The sequence below is a fragment of the Nelumbo lutea genome, chromosome 3 (assembly GCF_056320005.1).
Source record: "Nelumbo lutea isolate HS-2025 chromosome 3, American lotus-T2T, whole genome shotgun sequence".
Classification (NCBI taxonomy): domain Eukaryota; kingdom Viridiplantae; phylum Streptophyta; class Magnoliopsida; order Proteales; family Nelumbonaceae; genus Nelumbo; species Nelumbo lutea.
This window is the reverse complement of record NC_142686.1, coordinates 60,166,106-60,176,159: the sequence shown is the minus strand read 5'-3', so window position 1 is coordinate 60,176,159 and position 10,054 is coordinate 60,166,106.

The window sequence follows — 10,054 nt, the reverse complement described above, 5'->3', positions numbered from 1 at the left end:
GGGAATTTTAAGCTAAAATTTTAATTGGCTATGGTTCTTTAGGGGTCCTAGATTAATTGGCAGGATTTGATTGGTGCAAATGTGTTTAAATCAGGAAAAATTGATGTATGAGTGTTTCAACCAATGAGAAGGCTCAAAATGAAATCTTTGTCTGATAAAGGGGAAAATGAGGAAGATTTTAAGTTGAAAAATTTTTAGGTAGGGTTTTCTAGGGCTCTTAGATGAATTGGTAAAGTTTAATTTGTTTAGAGATGTCAGGATTAAAGGAATTCAGGGTATGAGTATTCTGACTAATAAGAAAACCTATAATGAAATCTTTATTCGATGGAGGGGAAGATAATGGAATTTTGAGCTAAAATTTAATTGGACTGGATTCGTGAGGGTCCTGGATGAATTAACAAGATTTGATTGGTATAGACTATAGAGATGCCAGGATCAAAGGAATTCAGGGTATAGGTAGACTGGAATGGAATGCTTATCTAATAAATGGGGTAGATAAGGGAATTTTAAGCTAAAATTTAATTGAATCGGGTTTGTGAGGGTCCTAGATGAATTTGTAAGATTTGATTATTTCAAATACGTCAAGATCAAAGGAATTTGGAGTACATGTGTTTCAACCAATGAGAAATCTTGGAATTGAATCTTTGTTCAATGGATGGATAGATAAGGAAATTTTGCCATAAAATTTAGTAGGTGGGATGAGTATGGGGTTTTGGACTCAAAGGTAGGGTTTCAAGTGGTTAGTGAGAATGTGGCTTAGAAGATTTAAGATTTAAAGGCATCGTAATGAGGATCATTGAAACTAAATATTTAATTGGTGGATGAGGGAAATTTGGAGTTTAGAGCTAAGATTTGATCTGAACCTGTATTTTAGAATTCCTGATTGAATGATCAAATTTGATTTTATGGTTACAATCTGGGTAGGGTCTGATAAGGTCAATAATGGATTTTGAGGATCTTAGGATACGATTTGGGCTCTTTGTTTTTTTTTTAGCGTTTTGGGGAGATTTGAATGGTCAAATTGGGTGATTGGGGGTATGTATTAGGGTTCAAGAAGGGACCAAGCAAAATGTAGATGTGTTGGAAGGGTTTAGAATCCATCTTATGGTTGGCCAAACATGCTAGATGGCTAGGCAAAATTAAAAAAAACCCTTCTAAGAATTGATTTCCCGGTGTTTTGAAAAATTGAATTTTTTGGGTCGATTTTATACTAGGCCAAACCAGATTTCAAACCAAAATGAAAGGAGATTATACCTGATATAGAGACCAAAAATCGCAGCTCCTAAGGTGGAAGCTTATGCCTAATAACAGTCCCAAAATTGACCTCCAACTGAACATGGCGTAGTGAATGGGAGAAACTGATTCAACAACACTTGTTTCAACAATTCTGCTATCCAATTTGCTTGGATTGAATGGGTTGCGTAAGCCTAATATTCTTCAATGTTTTTCTTGCAAGAACCCAGAAGAAAACTAATAAAAATTAGTTATTGAAAGCCTAGGTTGAATTAGGATTTCTTGGGAGACGAGAGAAGAGAGAGCAAGAGAAGGGAGAATACAAATTTGCTTCGCTCTCTTCTCTCTTTATCTCTTCATGGAGCAAATCTCCTAATCTAATTATGAGATAATCCAAGTCTGATTTGAATCATAACCCTTTCTTTTAATAAGCATTATCCTCTTAAGAGGATAAGTGCTCTATAACTAGATCCATACCCATTTTCGACCCAAATCACATGACAACTTAAGTTGTAATGTGACCACTTAACTAATCATATTAGTAATGGGCCTTAGGCCCATTTATCTTAAAGGCTCACATGCCCAAGTGTTGCATGGCCACTTTGGGCCTAATATTGTATGGCGCGGTACCCGAAGAAGGTCTCACACAAGTCCATAAGGGTTTGGCCCTACCCCTGAAAGATGTTAGGCCGAATTTACTACTGAGGGCAGTGAACCTTTGAGCCAATCAATATGGGCTCAGTTTGAGCCTAACATTTACAGTTAAATGATCATTGGATTCAACCATCCTAAGAAGACCCAAGGATAATGGACTTATGTGAGATAAAGCCTATTGGGTAATCAACCCTGTAATTGTCTCTTATACTTAACATCTTGGCCCATAATTATCACAACACTGCTCGACAGAGAATGACATCTCCCTTGGATGTAAGATGTAGTGTCACACTCTCTACTCAGATGGATCTTGGGAATAAAATCTTTTGTAAACCATATTTTTTCATAAAATGGTAATATAATATAAAAATATTTTTTTTTGTAAAAATCAGATTTCAAACACAGATGAAATCTACCACAAGAAGTTTAAGCTTCCATCAGAGAGAGTGTAAACCATGATATTCATTTTGTCTAATAAAGGTGTTGATCCTATCACTATGATAACCTATTTAAGTGATTTTCCAAACTGCCCCAACAAGCCTAGGTATTTGATCCTTGATGGACCTCACTGGTGGCATATCAAAGACAATTTTTCCCAACACCTAGTGTAGTAACTTTCTAGTTTTTCCAATGTCTAGGGTTGTGTAACTTTCTAGTTTTTCCCATCTATTTCCAAGGTCTAGGGCATAATTGGAAATTGATTCGAGTTCATTGCTTTTTACAAATACCCACTAGTTGTGATTAGGGTCTAACCCTAGAAATTGAGACAAGTTGCTCCAACTGCTTAGCAACACACCAATGTTAGCCTTGTTAGGATAATCTCCCCAAGCCTATCCATTGGCTGAGAACATTTTAAACTAATATGAGTCTCAAGTGTCTAGTTTAAGGGGTAATACATAGACAACACACCAATATGAACATGAAACAGCAATGTACTTTATTCATTTATAAATAAATGTTTATGTACATCAATGTGATTGGATATAGGGGCATACATTGTCTAACAGCTCCCACTTACACTTAGGTCCAATCAGGTATAAGCCTCAGCCCCATACTATCCACGTATTCTTCAAACACTTTCTGTGTCAATGGCTTATTCAATAGGTCAGCCACGTTTTCCGTTGATGATATCTTCTGAATCTGAATATCTCCTTTACCAACAATCTCCCATAGAATGTGATACTTCCTCTCGATGTGCTTTAACTTCAAGTGAGCTGTTGGATCCTTAGCTCAAGCAATGACTCTAGTGTTGTCACACAACAATGGAATGGGTGATGTGCTAGATGGTACGACTCCTATTTCCTAGATGAATTTCTTCATCCAAACTATTTCGTTGGTAGCCTTACTTGCAGCAATGTACCCAGCCTCGATCATGGAGTCTGCTATGAATCATTGTTTCCTACTTTTCTAACTAACTGCACAAGACTCCATTATAAAGATGTATCTAGATGTAGACTTTCTATCATCTAGGTAAAACTGGAAGTTGGCATCTGTATAACCGATCATTTGTAGTGAACTACCATTGAAGACAAGACAATAGCCTTTAGTCCTTCGTAAGTATTTCAATATGTTCTTCATAACTATCTAGTGCTCTTGTCTTGGGTTGGATTGATAATTACTTCCAACACTGATGGCCTGAGCAATGTCAAGACAAGTGTGCAACGTAGCATACATGAAGTTTTATCATGTCCTATACATAAAAGTTCCCTATACATAAAGGCATAAGGAACCTTTATCGTGTCCTCTATCTCCTTAGGGGTCTTAGGTGACATTCTTTTCGAGAGAGTGACTCAATGTAAGTAGATTGTGATAATCTAATTAGCATATTCAATTTATGTCTATAGAGTCAAAATCCCAAGATGTAAGGGGCTTCTCCAATATCTTTCATGGAGAATTGCTATGAAATCCATACCTTCACTATAATTAAAATTCTAGCATCATTCCCAATGAGCAAAATGTCATCTACATATAGAACTAAGAATGTGACCTTATCTTCCACTGTCTTCTTGTAAACATAGGGTTCATCCGAATTTTGCTCAAAATCAAACTGTTTGACTGTTGAGTCAAACCGGATGTTTTAGTTTCTAGAATCTTGCTTTAATCCATATAAGGATCCTTTTGTGATATAATCCATTTAATTATGGTGTAGCAGGGGGAGACAATTGTGATATAATCCTGTTGTTCTTGAGGTAGTTCATGAATTCGTCGGAGAGATATTCACCTCCTCGATCTGGTTGAAGGATTTTAGTTTGTCTCCCTAACTGTTTCTTAATTACATGTCTGAACTCCTTAAACTTTTCAAAAGATTCAGATTTATATGTCATTAGATACACGTAACCATACCGGGAATAATCATCAGTGAAGGTTATAAATAAGAGTGTTGGTTGCATGTCCTAACAATAATGGGACCACATACATCAATATGTATAAGGTTAAGTGTGCTTGTGCTTCTTTCAAGCTTACCTGTAAATGGACTCTTTGCCATTGTGCCTTAAAGGAAAGGCTCACAAGTTGGTTGATCTTCTACTGTGAGAAAATCTAACAGACCATCATTCACCAATCTTATGATACATTCTTTGTTTATATGGCCAAGTCAGCAATGCTACAAGCATGTGAGATTAATTGTTTCTAGTGTTCTTTTCTTGGGGACATGTTTTGACGTTGTTTCGGTCATAGTTTTTTTAAAGAATGGTGGAGAACATAAAGATCATTCTCAAGTTTTTCATGAGTAAAGAATTTGTTATTCAATTTAATTATAATCTTATTACTAAATAAAGTAGATTAACCATCCTTATAGAGCTTAGAAACTGAAATCAAAATTCTTCTAAGTAATAGAACATAAAGATAATATTTTAAAGTAATAGACCATTCTATAAAAACTAAATATATTATTCCTATAGTAGTAGTTGCAATGGTTGCAGATGTTCTCAAGTAGAGCATGATCTCATCATAATTCAGCCTTCTGCTTTCCTTGAGCCTCTACAATGTATTACATGAATGAGTAGAAACTCTAGGGTCAATACACAAGGAGGCAGAAGTTACCGTCATATTGATTTTTATGCCTTGAGTTTCTTCTTCCTAAGAGATTCCAGATATTAAGGATAGTTCCTCTTCTAGTGCTCGGTTTCCTTGTAGAAGTGACGTTCATCTGACGACTTATCTTTTTTCTACTTCTTTTGCCTCCTTCAATAAGCATGACTACCGGCTTGTCCTTTTTAACCAGTTCCTTGGCTCTCTGTAACAAATGTTGAGCCCTTGTAAGCTACCTGTAAGCTTGTTTATATTGTAGATTATGACAAACTAATTAAAGGATGTTGGTAGATAATTCAAGATGACACCAGTCTTGGTGTTAAGAAACCTAATGGAATTAAGGTTTATTTTCCATAGATAAAATATTTAAAACAAATACAAAATAACCTTAAAAGTAACTCGAGAAAAGGATTCAAATTTCTTGCAAAAGATATTAAAAAACATTTATAGAAACTCTTTTTTTTTATGATTTGATAGAGCTTCTATAATTAATATAGTGTAATTGTTCTTCTGATAGGTGAAAAACTTTCTTCTAATTCAAGAAAAGTCTATGCTCAAAAACTTTGGTGAAAGAATCAATAGATCGAGTGACAATGCAAAGTGCTGTACTTTTAAGTGTATGGAAGTATCATTATGATGTTGGTGGATTATTAATATGGTGCCTTGAGTTGTGATTCTCATTCACGCTCCTTAGGGATGACAAGGAAATTTGAAAGGTCGGCACAATAGTAGGGTGATCAAAGGGTATGAAGTTTTCAAACATGTTGCCATACTCTTGGAAATGGTAAAGGCCTCCTACCAAGCTTCTTCTCATTTGCATTTTCTTTCTTATTTCATTTTTTTTAATGTGATGTGACTTTTTTGAGAAAACTACTACCACTAGGAATTTTAATGCTATGAGGGATTTTGAAAACAAAATGATTGATTGAAAAACAAAATGACTTTTCTACCATGAGGGACTTTAATGCCACAAGAGACTTTGATGCCATGAGGGACTTTAATGATATGAGAACTTTGAAACTGATATGATTTAATGAAAAATTAATGCTTTCTTTATTACAAGGGACTTCAATTTCATGAGGGATTGATACCACAAGGGAACTTAATGCCTTGAGAGACTTTAAAACTAATATAATTAAATAAAACATCAATAATTTCCTCACCTTAAGGAAATTAAATACCATAAGGGACTTTGATGTTTCGAGGGACCTTGGAATTAATATGATTAAATGAAAAACTAATGATTTTCTTTTCTATAAAATGGTAGACTTTAATGCCATGAGGGAGTTGGGAACTGATACGATTAAATGAAAAATTAATGATTTATTTTCCATAAAGTGGAAGACGTTAATGCTATGAGGTGATTTAGAACTAATATAATTAAAAGAAACATTAATAAATTTTCATCATAAGGGACTTTAATGACATTAGGGACTTTGATGCTATTAGAGACTTTAATGCCTTGAGAGACTTCGGAACTGATATGATAAAAATGAAAAATTAGTGATTTCTTTTGTATAAAGTGAAGACTTTAATGCCATGAACTTTGTAACTAATATAATTAAATGAAATATTAATGATTTCTTCTAAACAAGGGACTTTAATGCCTTGATGGACTTTGGAATTAATATGATTAAATAAAAAATTAATGAATTCTTCACCATGGGGCGAGAGACTTTAATGCTGTTAGGGACTTTGGAACTGATACAATTAGATGAAAAACTAATGACTTCTTTACGGCAAGGGACTTCAATGCCTCGAAAGTAGGGGTGGATGTGAGCTGAGCTCGAGCCTGATATATGAGCTCATTTGCTAATCAAGTCAAGTTCAAGCCCAGTAAAAATTTGTTCATGAGGCTCACAAGTCTAATCGAGCCTAATATAATAAATAAATAATTTTTATTACATACATACATACACACATACACACATATAAATATATATAATAAATATTTTTTATTATATATAATAATATTTTATATATATTATTTTTATTTTTTATGTGCAATAGTAAATAATTTTTATAATTCTTATTTTTTGTATGTAAAATAAAAACATTTTTATAGGTATATTTTTATTTTTTATATGTATAATAACAAATAATTTTTATAATTCTTAATTTTTTGTATCTAAAATAAAAATATTTCTATATGTATAAATTTTATATTTTAGAAAAAAAAAACTTGGCTTGTAGTTGAGCATGAACTTGCGAGCTTTGAACTGAGCAGAACTCGGGCTCAAGTCTCTTGCTCGAATCAAGCTTGAGCTTGAGCTTGAGCCTAACACAATTTCAGCGAGCTAAGCTTGAATAGCCAAGTATTTGACTCGGCTCAGCTTGAATCCGCCCTTACTTGAGGGACTTTGATGCCATAAGAGACTTTAAAATTAAGATAATTAATTAAAAATTTGACTAATTTTTCTATTACAAAGAACTTTAAAATTAAGAAAATTAAATAAAGAATTATTAAATTCTTTGCTACAAGATAATGGACTTTAATGTCATGATGAAGGACTTTGAAAATAAAACCATTAACCAAAAATTTAGTTGACTTTCACTGCTATAAGGGACTTCAAACCATGATGACTAATTGCAGAAAAATTAATGAATCTTCTTGTTACAAAGGACTTTTAAATGAAAATTTTGAAAATGATTAATCAAAAGATGTATAATGTGTTAATAAAGGATGCAATGAGAAAAGTAAGATCAAGAAATTGTTGGAAACTAAATACAATGCAAATACCATGTGAAATGTTACATTCGAAGAAACAAAGTAACGAATGCACTAAACATGAAATGCCACTATTGGGCAATGTGAAAAAAAGTGAATTAAGAGTATTATGCAATCGATACCCCTTCCAAGGGAATTAGTGCAATGGGCCAGCCCCGAAGCTTGTAATTGCTAAAGCAAAACTCAAAATGGGAGAAAATATGTCTGAGCCTGAATCAATGGGTCAATCTTCCAATTCTTATGTTGGGACCAACATGAAGAAAAGAGCAAGATCGTTACTCTCCTCCTTTCAACTTTCAATCAATGAACCGAAGGCCAAGGTGGCAGGCCAAGAAATGCCACCACCTCACCCATGAAGACTTTACTTGGAACTGCCAATGGGGGGAGTATCCCTTCAGCAGTTCGTCACCTCAATAAACCATGGTTTTTAAAACCGATTCGGAGACCGAACCGGTTAGGAGTCTAGTTATCAAGTCGAATGGTTCAATCGTTTGAATTGAACGGTTGATCTGTTTTGACAGAAAAGTAAAAAAATTTTAAAAAATTAAAAATGGTCAAAACCATTCGAACAATTAACCACCTGAGTCAGCGGTTTATTGGCCAAAATCAACGGTATTTTGAGAAATCCCTGTTTTGGGGAAAAGTAGAACCAGTCACCTGACCGGTTCCCGGCTTTTCTGGTCCGACCGTATGGTCCAGTCCGGTTTTGAAAACCATGCAATAAACTACTCTTCATGATGTTATTTGCGGGAGACTAGATAGGGCGTGCTACTGTTGATTGGACTAAAAAGTTTAATGGTGCTTGGGTTCGCCATATACTTGCAATTGGGAGAGATCGATCATCGCAAATAAGGATGTCACCCTACCAGGTTTGAAGCTTCATGGACGTACTCTAAACCCACATTTCAGTGAGTTAGCAACCAATACATGGCAATCATCCTATGGGGAATTCCAGGAGAAGTGCAAAATCTTGTATCTCTTCTCTCTCCTCTTGGTGTGGGCCAACTGAAGTCTAATATCTTTCAAATCAATGAAAGGCTAATGGAAATTCAAAGTTCTGGTCAGACAATTGAGAACATTTCTGAGGAAAGATACCTACCGAAACAACTGGAAAGGTTTCTTGAAATGGAAGAGGCTCATTTGAGGCAATGCTTAAAGTGTCATTGGCTTACAGTTAGAGATAGAAATACCAAATTCTATCATGCCTACGCCTCTAATCGTAGAAGAAAGAACCATATTTCATGGTTAAAAAATCTAAATGGAATTTGAACTGATGACCAAGCTGCCACTGAAGGTACGATAAATAATTATTTTTCTGATTTGTTCTGCTATTCCAACCCACAATTATCTTCACTTACAAAGGAAGTCATTCCTCTTCAAATTTCTGAGGAGGATAATAATTATTTATCTTCCATTCCTTCTGAAGAGTAAATCAAATTGGCTTTATTTGATATTGGATCAATGAAGGCCCCTGGGCCTGACAAAATATCATCCTTGTTCTATCCAAAATGTTATGTTGGCCATAAATGTCACCTATAAGATTGTCACTAAATTGATTACTCGTAAATTGAAGCCCTACATCTCTCAGCTACTCACTCCTATGAAAAATGCATTCACTCCAGGTAGAAATATTTCTAACAGTAGAATCATTGCCTCAGATGTCATCAACTCCTTAAAAAAGAAAAAAAAGGAAGGCATGAGAGATTTTCTTCTCAAGATGGAATGGAATGGAACTTTGTAATCAAATGCTTACAACTCAGAGGCTTCTGATCACCTTACTTATGTGATTTGATCTACAACTGACAAAGAGGACTAAGACAAGGCTGCCCTCTCTCTCCATACCTCTTCAACCTCTATTTGGATGTTCTCTCTGGTCTTTTCTTAAATAAAATGGCTGAAGGAACACTTAAAGGCTTTAAATTCGGCAGAGGAAGCTGCACTCTAAATCAATTATTTTTTGTTAATGATATTCCATTATTTGGAATAGCTTCCACTAATGAACTCCAAGAAATCAAAAATTGTATGGATACCTTTAGCAGATGGTGGAGTCAACTTATCAATGCACATAAATCCTCAATTTTTTAGCCCAAATGTCCACAGAAGGTGCAGAAATTACTTCTATTTTGGGTGTGAAAACTGTGAATAAAATTGATAAATCTTTGGGAGCTTACCACGAGCATCAGAGTTATTGCAAGGAAAACTGGAAGCTAATATTAGAGAAGTTCTCTAGTAGATTACAAGGCTGGAAGGCAAATCTGTTATCTTAGGCAGGAAGAGGTGTTCTCATTAAAAGCAACTTACAAGCTATACCCAATTATTTTCTTTCTACCTCTCTCATTTCAAAGGACTATGCTTTGAAAATCAATACTCTTTGTAGAGACTTTTGGTGGTGGTGCATTGAAAGAGGAA